Genomic DNA, 7,353 nt, shown 5'->3' with positions numbered 1-7,353 from the left:
GGTTGCACTAGAAGACCTCCAAGGTCCCTTCCAACTCTGTTATTCTGTTATTGTTTTCTGTAACAGGTACAATTTAGCATGGGGAGATACTGTGTTGAGAGTATTGCTCAAAAATGAATGTATAGTATGAGAGAATGTACAAGTAAGTATATTTTTATATATATATAATCTTTGGATTCCATGTTGAAGCTAATAGACGTACTTAGTTTCAAGTCATGAAATGCCCTTACATTCTGAGGAACAAGACTTTTTTTTTTTTAACAAATGTAAAACACAAGAATCTTTACAGCTGATCTGAGAGAAGAAAACTCCTTCACAAAGTTTACAAGATGCAGAACGTTTCCTGGACAAAGTACACTTAAGTTTAGATTAAATTTGCCTCAGCAGGAACATTTCAAAGAAATGACTTTTTTTATTTTCCCTTGCCTGAGTTTAAACAACATATGGTCTCTCATCAAAGTATACATAAAGTGCACAGACATGTCTGAAATGGTATAGGGTTTCCTGCCTGAGCAGGGGGTTGAACTAGATGACCTCCAAGGTCCCTTCCAACTTTATTATTATTATTATTATTATTATTATTATTATTATTATTATTATTATTATTATTATTATTATCATCATCATCATCATCATCATCATCATTATCATCGTTGTTGTTGTTGTTATTATTATTATTATAATTATTATAATATTATTATTATTATTATTATTATTATTATTATAATTATTATAATATTATTATTATTATTATTATTATTATTATTATTATCCACATTTGAACACTGGAATTTCCCAGATTACTTTAAAGTTAAAAACCTATTGATGGGCTCTTTTTTTTAACAGCTTCTAATAACAAAGGTGATGTACATAATATTTGTTTCCATTTACCGCTTCAAAATTGGCACAAAAGGAATTTAATTACTGAGAAACTGTATTTTGTGTTTGATTAAACCTGGTGTACTTTAAGTCACTAAGAAAAGTAGAAGGCAACAAGAGAAAACAAATATGGCAATGAATATAAATCTTTGGACATTAACTGATGTGGAAATGTTCAATCATTTAAGTTCCTTCCAGTCATATACAAAACTGATTTCTTATTTGAATAACCATTCTCAGGTTTGGAGAATAACAAACTGGAATCCAGAAAAAGGATTTGTAAAAGCCTAGAACAGAGTTTTTCAAATTTGGAAAATTTAAGATGTGTGGAATTGAATCCCCAGAATTCCCCAGCCAGCACGTACATATCTTAAAAGTTGCCAAGTTTGAAAAACACAGGCCTAGAATATTTGTATTTGTCCCCATTTTTATCTATTCACTAATGGAGACTGAAACAAATACATTATCTCTCCTCCCTCTTTAAAGTCACAATGTGGTCCTCTTCCTATATTCAACAAATTCATAAATCATCAATTTTTTCCCCATTTTCAGCATGTTTTCAGTCTTTTATAAAAGTATTAGTCCTATCCCTGATCAAATAGTTTTACCATTTCTGCAGCTTCACAATCTACTCCCTCTGTTGTGTGTATTTCAATATTTTCCCATCTTTGTGCATATCATAGTCTCACTGCAATGCCTGGGTTTTTCTTCATAATGGAAATAGTATTACTTCATTATTTTCAACCACCCCAAATTATTAACTTCACAGAATTTTACTTAACAAGCCTATAAGTCATAGAAAGGTAAGACTGTCCTCAAGAATGTTCAAGTATCCCATTTAAAAACAAAATAAAAACACTAAGCTAGAATTGCAACAATTCTAATGATTGCCAAATGAATTAATTAATAGCTGTGTGACTTTGCTTTTTAGTCTCCGAGCATCTGTGCTAGACTGAAGAGAAATGTTAATTCCGCATACATCCATGTCATTATCTTAATATATACCGTCTTCATATCATTTATCTTAATACATATAACCCGTCAGTGGCTTTTCTCCAATTCTTTCTAGGGCAGTGGTTCTCAACCTGTGGGTCGGGACCCCATTTGGGGTCGATCGACCATTTCATGGGGGTCACCAAGCAAGGCTGTCTGCCATTTTTTTTGTCCGCCATTTTTTTTGTCCGCCATTTTTTTCCCCTTTTCCAGGTGCCTTACCTCCCTTGGGCTGGGCCAGCTGGTGGTCAGCCTGCTCCGTCTCTGCTGCTTGCCAGCTACGCCTCGGCCGGCGCAGGGGGCGGAACCACACATGCGCGGCACTCCCGGGCAGGGAAAGTCCTCGACTTACGACCGGTTGGGTAGTCCTCGACTTACGACCGGTTTAGTCCTCGACTTACGACCGGTTTAGTCCTCGACTTACGACCGGTTGGGGTCGCGGCATTAAAAAGGTTGAGAACCACTGCTCTAGTCCTTAAGGAAAGGATCTTGGATTATCTTCCAAGGCAATCCCCCCCCCTTTGCCAGGAGCTCAGTTATTTCCTAGCTTTCTGTAGAAGCTACTCACTGGCCTTTAAAAAGATCCTTTGCTCTCTAGTTTTCTGTAAAAATTTTTTACAGTGAGCTCAACTTTTGTTAGACACCAGAATAGATCAATATATTCAGGGACTCTCTTGGAAGAAGCATTTGGAAGCCTGGCCACTTCAACAACCAGTCAAGCATTATAAGGCCTTTTAAAAAACAAAATGCTTTTAAAAGAAGTCCTTTAATGAGATTCCTGACATTTTCCTAGGATGTATACCTGCTTGAGATTCCACAGAATGTGATTTGTTTGTCGTTATTCTATTTTTAGCTCTCAATGCTGGTGTTTTTCTTCATTCACGCAACTTCTCAAAACTGCCACAGCACAAAGGATGAGCTTTTTGGATTTGATTTGCATTAATGTAAAGGGCTTTGCATTACCTGCCTCCATGGCTGGCAGACAATCTTTCATAAGATAACATGTTATTTTAGCAGTGAGGGAAGTTAGCCCAGAGAAGGAAATATTAAAAGGGCAGAAAAATATATTTTTCCTCAAAAAGATTTTTCAAAACCAAAAACCAACCCTGGCCTCATCTCTTTGCCCCAAGCAGTAGCCAGCCCTATACAAATGCAGATGTAAAACCATCAGAAAGCTGGAGCCAGAGAACTCAAGAAGACAAAGAGAAAATCTGCATACCCCACCCAAACTCTTAAGAGTCATTAGCCCAGCCCCAGGGAAGCAAGATATGATAATAGGATTAAACCACAGATATCAAGGCCTAGAAAAACACTCAGAAATAGCCTTAAAGTTCATGCCAGGAACAGGAAACTATTCCAAACAAAAGGCTAGAGGGGGTATAAAAACCCCTAGCCCATGTGCTCAGCTCTCCTTCTTCCCTCTGCTCTTTCTTGCAAGAATCATCTTTCTGCCTCTTCAATAAACTGTAACTTCTTCCCAAAGCAGTCGCCATGTTGCTTATTTATCCCTGGCTTGGATGAACCAGGATGAAGACTTTACTTCTGACAGCAGTGAGGGAAATCAATGATAGGTTCCCTCGAGGAGATTTTTTTCCTCTCTCTCTCCTGCTTGATTAAAGAAATACATTAATGAGTAAGAATACTTACACTAAGATAAAATTGCCCCGGGCAACCCATATTGGAAATGGTCATCTTGGAAAATAATGCAGTGGAGACTTGTGATGTTGTTAAAGGACTTCATGCCTCTGAATTATGCAGAGACCAAATGTGCTTTCCTTCATTGCTGTTTCAGAATGCAAATCCTATGCATGCAGCCAAACTGGCTGAGGCAGCATCCCTTCTTCCAATCCATAATGCAGTATGATTGAAGGCTAACAAGAGGTTATGATTTGACTTTATCGGGCCTTACTCAAAAGTCTGACAGCCACTTGGGAAAGTAACAGTAAACAAAGATCCAGCCCCTTTACACTTCACAGCAGCTTGAGCTGGGTAAACTAATTTCCCCAATCACAGCAAAAGAGCATTCACTGTGCAAGCTTTGACCCTGTATGTTTAACTGTTTTGGAGCTTTAGCTTTTGAACTAGGAATGAAAAACGAATCTATTAAAGCCCCATTTTAGTTCACCTCCCTCAAACACAGAATTTAGTATCAACTTTCTATACCTTTTCCACAAGATTATACTTGGGAACTTAAACTAGTGCAGGAGGTTGGATCTGAAAATAAATAAATGAATGGAAGTTATAGAAAGAAGGTTTCCTCTTTACCTCCTCCTCTAGAGTGACCAAAACTTTCTGGGGTGGTGGTGGTGGTGGACATTATTTTGAACCATAATCCTACAAGCTGCTGGGCGGGGGGGGGGGTGTTGTTCTATACTGGGCAGAGGTTGATCCAATTTTGAACCATTGTCTATTTGCCCAATAGAAATTATTCATGACAGGGATGCCTGGCCAATCTTTGAAGATGAAGAAGACCAGTAGTAAGGAGGAGAAAAAGAAGAAAAATGACTCAGACATAGGAAAACACATAATAATTGACTGCAATGGCAAAGGTGTGATTGAAAGAGACATGCTGTAAAGACCATAAATGTGGGCATTGATTGCAAAGGTTCTTTTTCGTCACCATTGAGAATGGTTACTGTCCTAGGCAGTCACCCAACAAGGACTACCTATATTTAAGTATGTTGATTTAATATCAAAATGCTCAACTGCCAAGTAATTAACACTTAATTGCTTATATTTTTGCTGTACCTGATATTGAGACTATCCTACTCTAAATATTGATGACGCACGAATCTTAGGATAGACTCATCTGTATAAGCTGGAATAGCCGAGGCCAAAGGATTCCCACTCCTATGATGGTAACTACATAGGTCTCCAAGATAGACCAAGATTTTACCATTCTGGAAAACAAGGACTTCCTTTAGCAGCCATTTGCACATAAAACTGGGGGACATTACCTTTTTTTTTTTTTTTGCTCATGCATCAAGATGACTCTTCATCAACCAATCAGCTTTTCTCTCTTATAGCAATAGCACTTAGACTTACATATCATTTCACAGTGCTTTACAGTGCTGAGTGCTTTGCAGAGTCAGCATATTGCCCTCAACTACCTGGATCCTCATTTTTCCCCACCTCAAAAGGATGGAAGGCTGAATCAACTTTGAGCCAGTCAGGATTGAACTCCTGGCTATGGGCAGAGCTAGCCTGCAATACTGCATTCTAACCACTGCGCCACCATGTCTCTTATACCAATTTCTACCTTCCAGAATTCATTGTGGCCTTCAAAGTTCATCTTCGCTTACTGGGGGATGCTTTTTTTAAAAACACAGCATGCTCACTTGGTTGGTTTGGTTTGGTTTTAGTTTATTGCCTTATGGGAACCNGAACCCATGTACTAGGTTAGTAAATCACTATTTATTTGGTTTATTTGGTTTGTGGGAGCCCAAGCAGGGTTATCATAGTAAGCCATATTACAGCACAATGTGGGAAACAGCTGAATATTACACCACTACAGATGTGCAGAAAATATAACTCAGCTCATTTAGTATTCTTGTGACCATATTGGTCTGGGTGTCCATGCACATACCAACACAAAGAAAGAATCCAGCAGAAATTCAAATGTGAAAACCAGTACTAATACTTAGATTGAATTGGATTGTACTGAACAAGAAAACTAAAGAGTCTGGAAATAGAATGCAGCCAACCTGCTTTATTGCCATGCATAGACATTTGGGGTTTACTGGGCTCCCAGCCAATACAAGGGCCAAGGAGCCTCAAAGTCTCCCAGATAAAGATTATGTACCCCAACTGGAGGATGCAAAAAAAAATCCCTATAAAATTAATGCAAATTATTATATGATCCCTCAATCACAATGACTACATTAAATATTTTGAGGGATAACCTAATACAGGTAGTCATCTATTTATGATCAATTATGATTTACCTGAAAAAAGGGACTTACAACTGAGATCCAAAGTTCTGATGTTCTGATGTTCTCCCTGCATCATGTCACTACATTTTGGGTACTCAGCAATGTGGTTGCCTATATGTCATGGCCTCATCGGAGCCCAAGTCGTCGTCGTCGTCGGAGGAGGAGCAGGGGCTGGCACGGGGGGATGGTGCAGTCTCTATGGCTCAGGAAGAACGAACTGAGAATGAGGACGAGGTAGTCCTGGACACATCGGGCCTCAGAAGAGTAAGCAGGGAGGAAGAGAGGGCTCAGACTGATCAAGGAAGAGCAGAGGAGCTCAGGTGCTCCAGAGCTCCAGAGAAGATCAAATGCCTCCTCCACTCGGTCCCCAAGTGTGAAGAATGGCAGAGTCAGCGCAGGGTGACCTGACTACTCAGGAGAAGGGCACCCCTCCCCTCCTCACGAGGTTCACCTGGAGAGTAACAGTTAAGGAGACACTGAGAGGAGGGGCTTTTGCCAGGAACAAGTGTTTGTTTTCAGATTACACTCCCTCGGCTTTGCCTGCTTTCACCTTGCTTTAAGAACTGCATTTGTCTGTGTCAAAGACTGCTTTTTGCTTTGCTTCAAGAGCTGCTTTTGCTCTGTGAGTCAAAGACTGTTTTTGCCTTGCTGTGAGGACTGTTCTTGGCTTGCCCTGGTCTTGAAGACTCTCCCTTCAGACCTGCCTTGCCTTGGACCCCGTCTTGTTTTGAGAAGTGCTATTTGCCTTTTGGTTTGAACTGTGCCCTTGTTTGTGAACTGCGTTTGCCTTTTGTTTCACTGTGCTCCTTTGGAAAACTGCTCCTTGTCTTGGACCTTTGCCTGGCTCTGAGAACTGCCCTGGCTTTCTGTCTGGACTTTTGCCTTGTGGACTTGCCAAGTGATTAAAGGCTATTGTTTGGGGGACTGGGGGTGGAGCCTGACTGGTCAGTGGAGGGTCATTTGTTAACCGTTTCCAAGAGCAATAAAGAACTCTCTGGAGGCCTAGTCTTGCCTATCTGGGTCATAACACTATTTGGCCATTTGCAGCATCCCACGGTCATGTGATTGCATTTTATGATGGTATTACTGAAAATCAGCACTTTGGCAAAACTATGCCCATAAAGAACAATGGGTTTACACATATGACTGCCACAGTTACTTAATGACCACTGTTTTTGCTGAATGACCATTGTAAAAAAATATCATAAAACTGTTTTACAACCATTTTACAACCATTACAACTTGCAACTGTAATGTGCAGGCTTCATTATGGTTATAACTCGAGAATTACCTGTATTAATCTCATCTCTAGAATCTTGCATTTCTACAGATGGATCTTCATCCACCCTCCCTTCCTGGAATTAAACATGTGTTGTTGTTGTTGTTTTTATTATGTATATCTGTTGTGTTTCTTCACATTTACCCAAAGGCAACAGTCCCCTTTACATTATCAGTGTCCTCTACCCTCAAAGACCCTCCTTCATGTAGTTTTCTTTTTGCCTATAGTATAGGAATAATCTTTACTACAACTCTTTGAAGGGCAGTAAGA

Source organism: Protobothrops mucrosquamatus, unplaced genomic scaffold (genome assembly GCF_001527695.2).
Source record: "Protobothrops mucrosquamatus isolate PMUCROS unplaced genomic scaffold, P.Mucros_1.0 scaffold1477, whole genome shotgun sequence".
NCBI lineage: Eukaryota > Metazoa > Chordata > Lepidosauria > Squamata > Viperidae > Protobothrops > Protobothrops mucrosquamatus.
The sequence above is the reverse complement of the archived record's forward strand: the minus strand, read 5'-3'. Positions refer to the sequence as shown.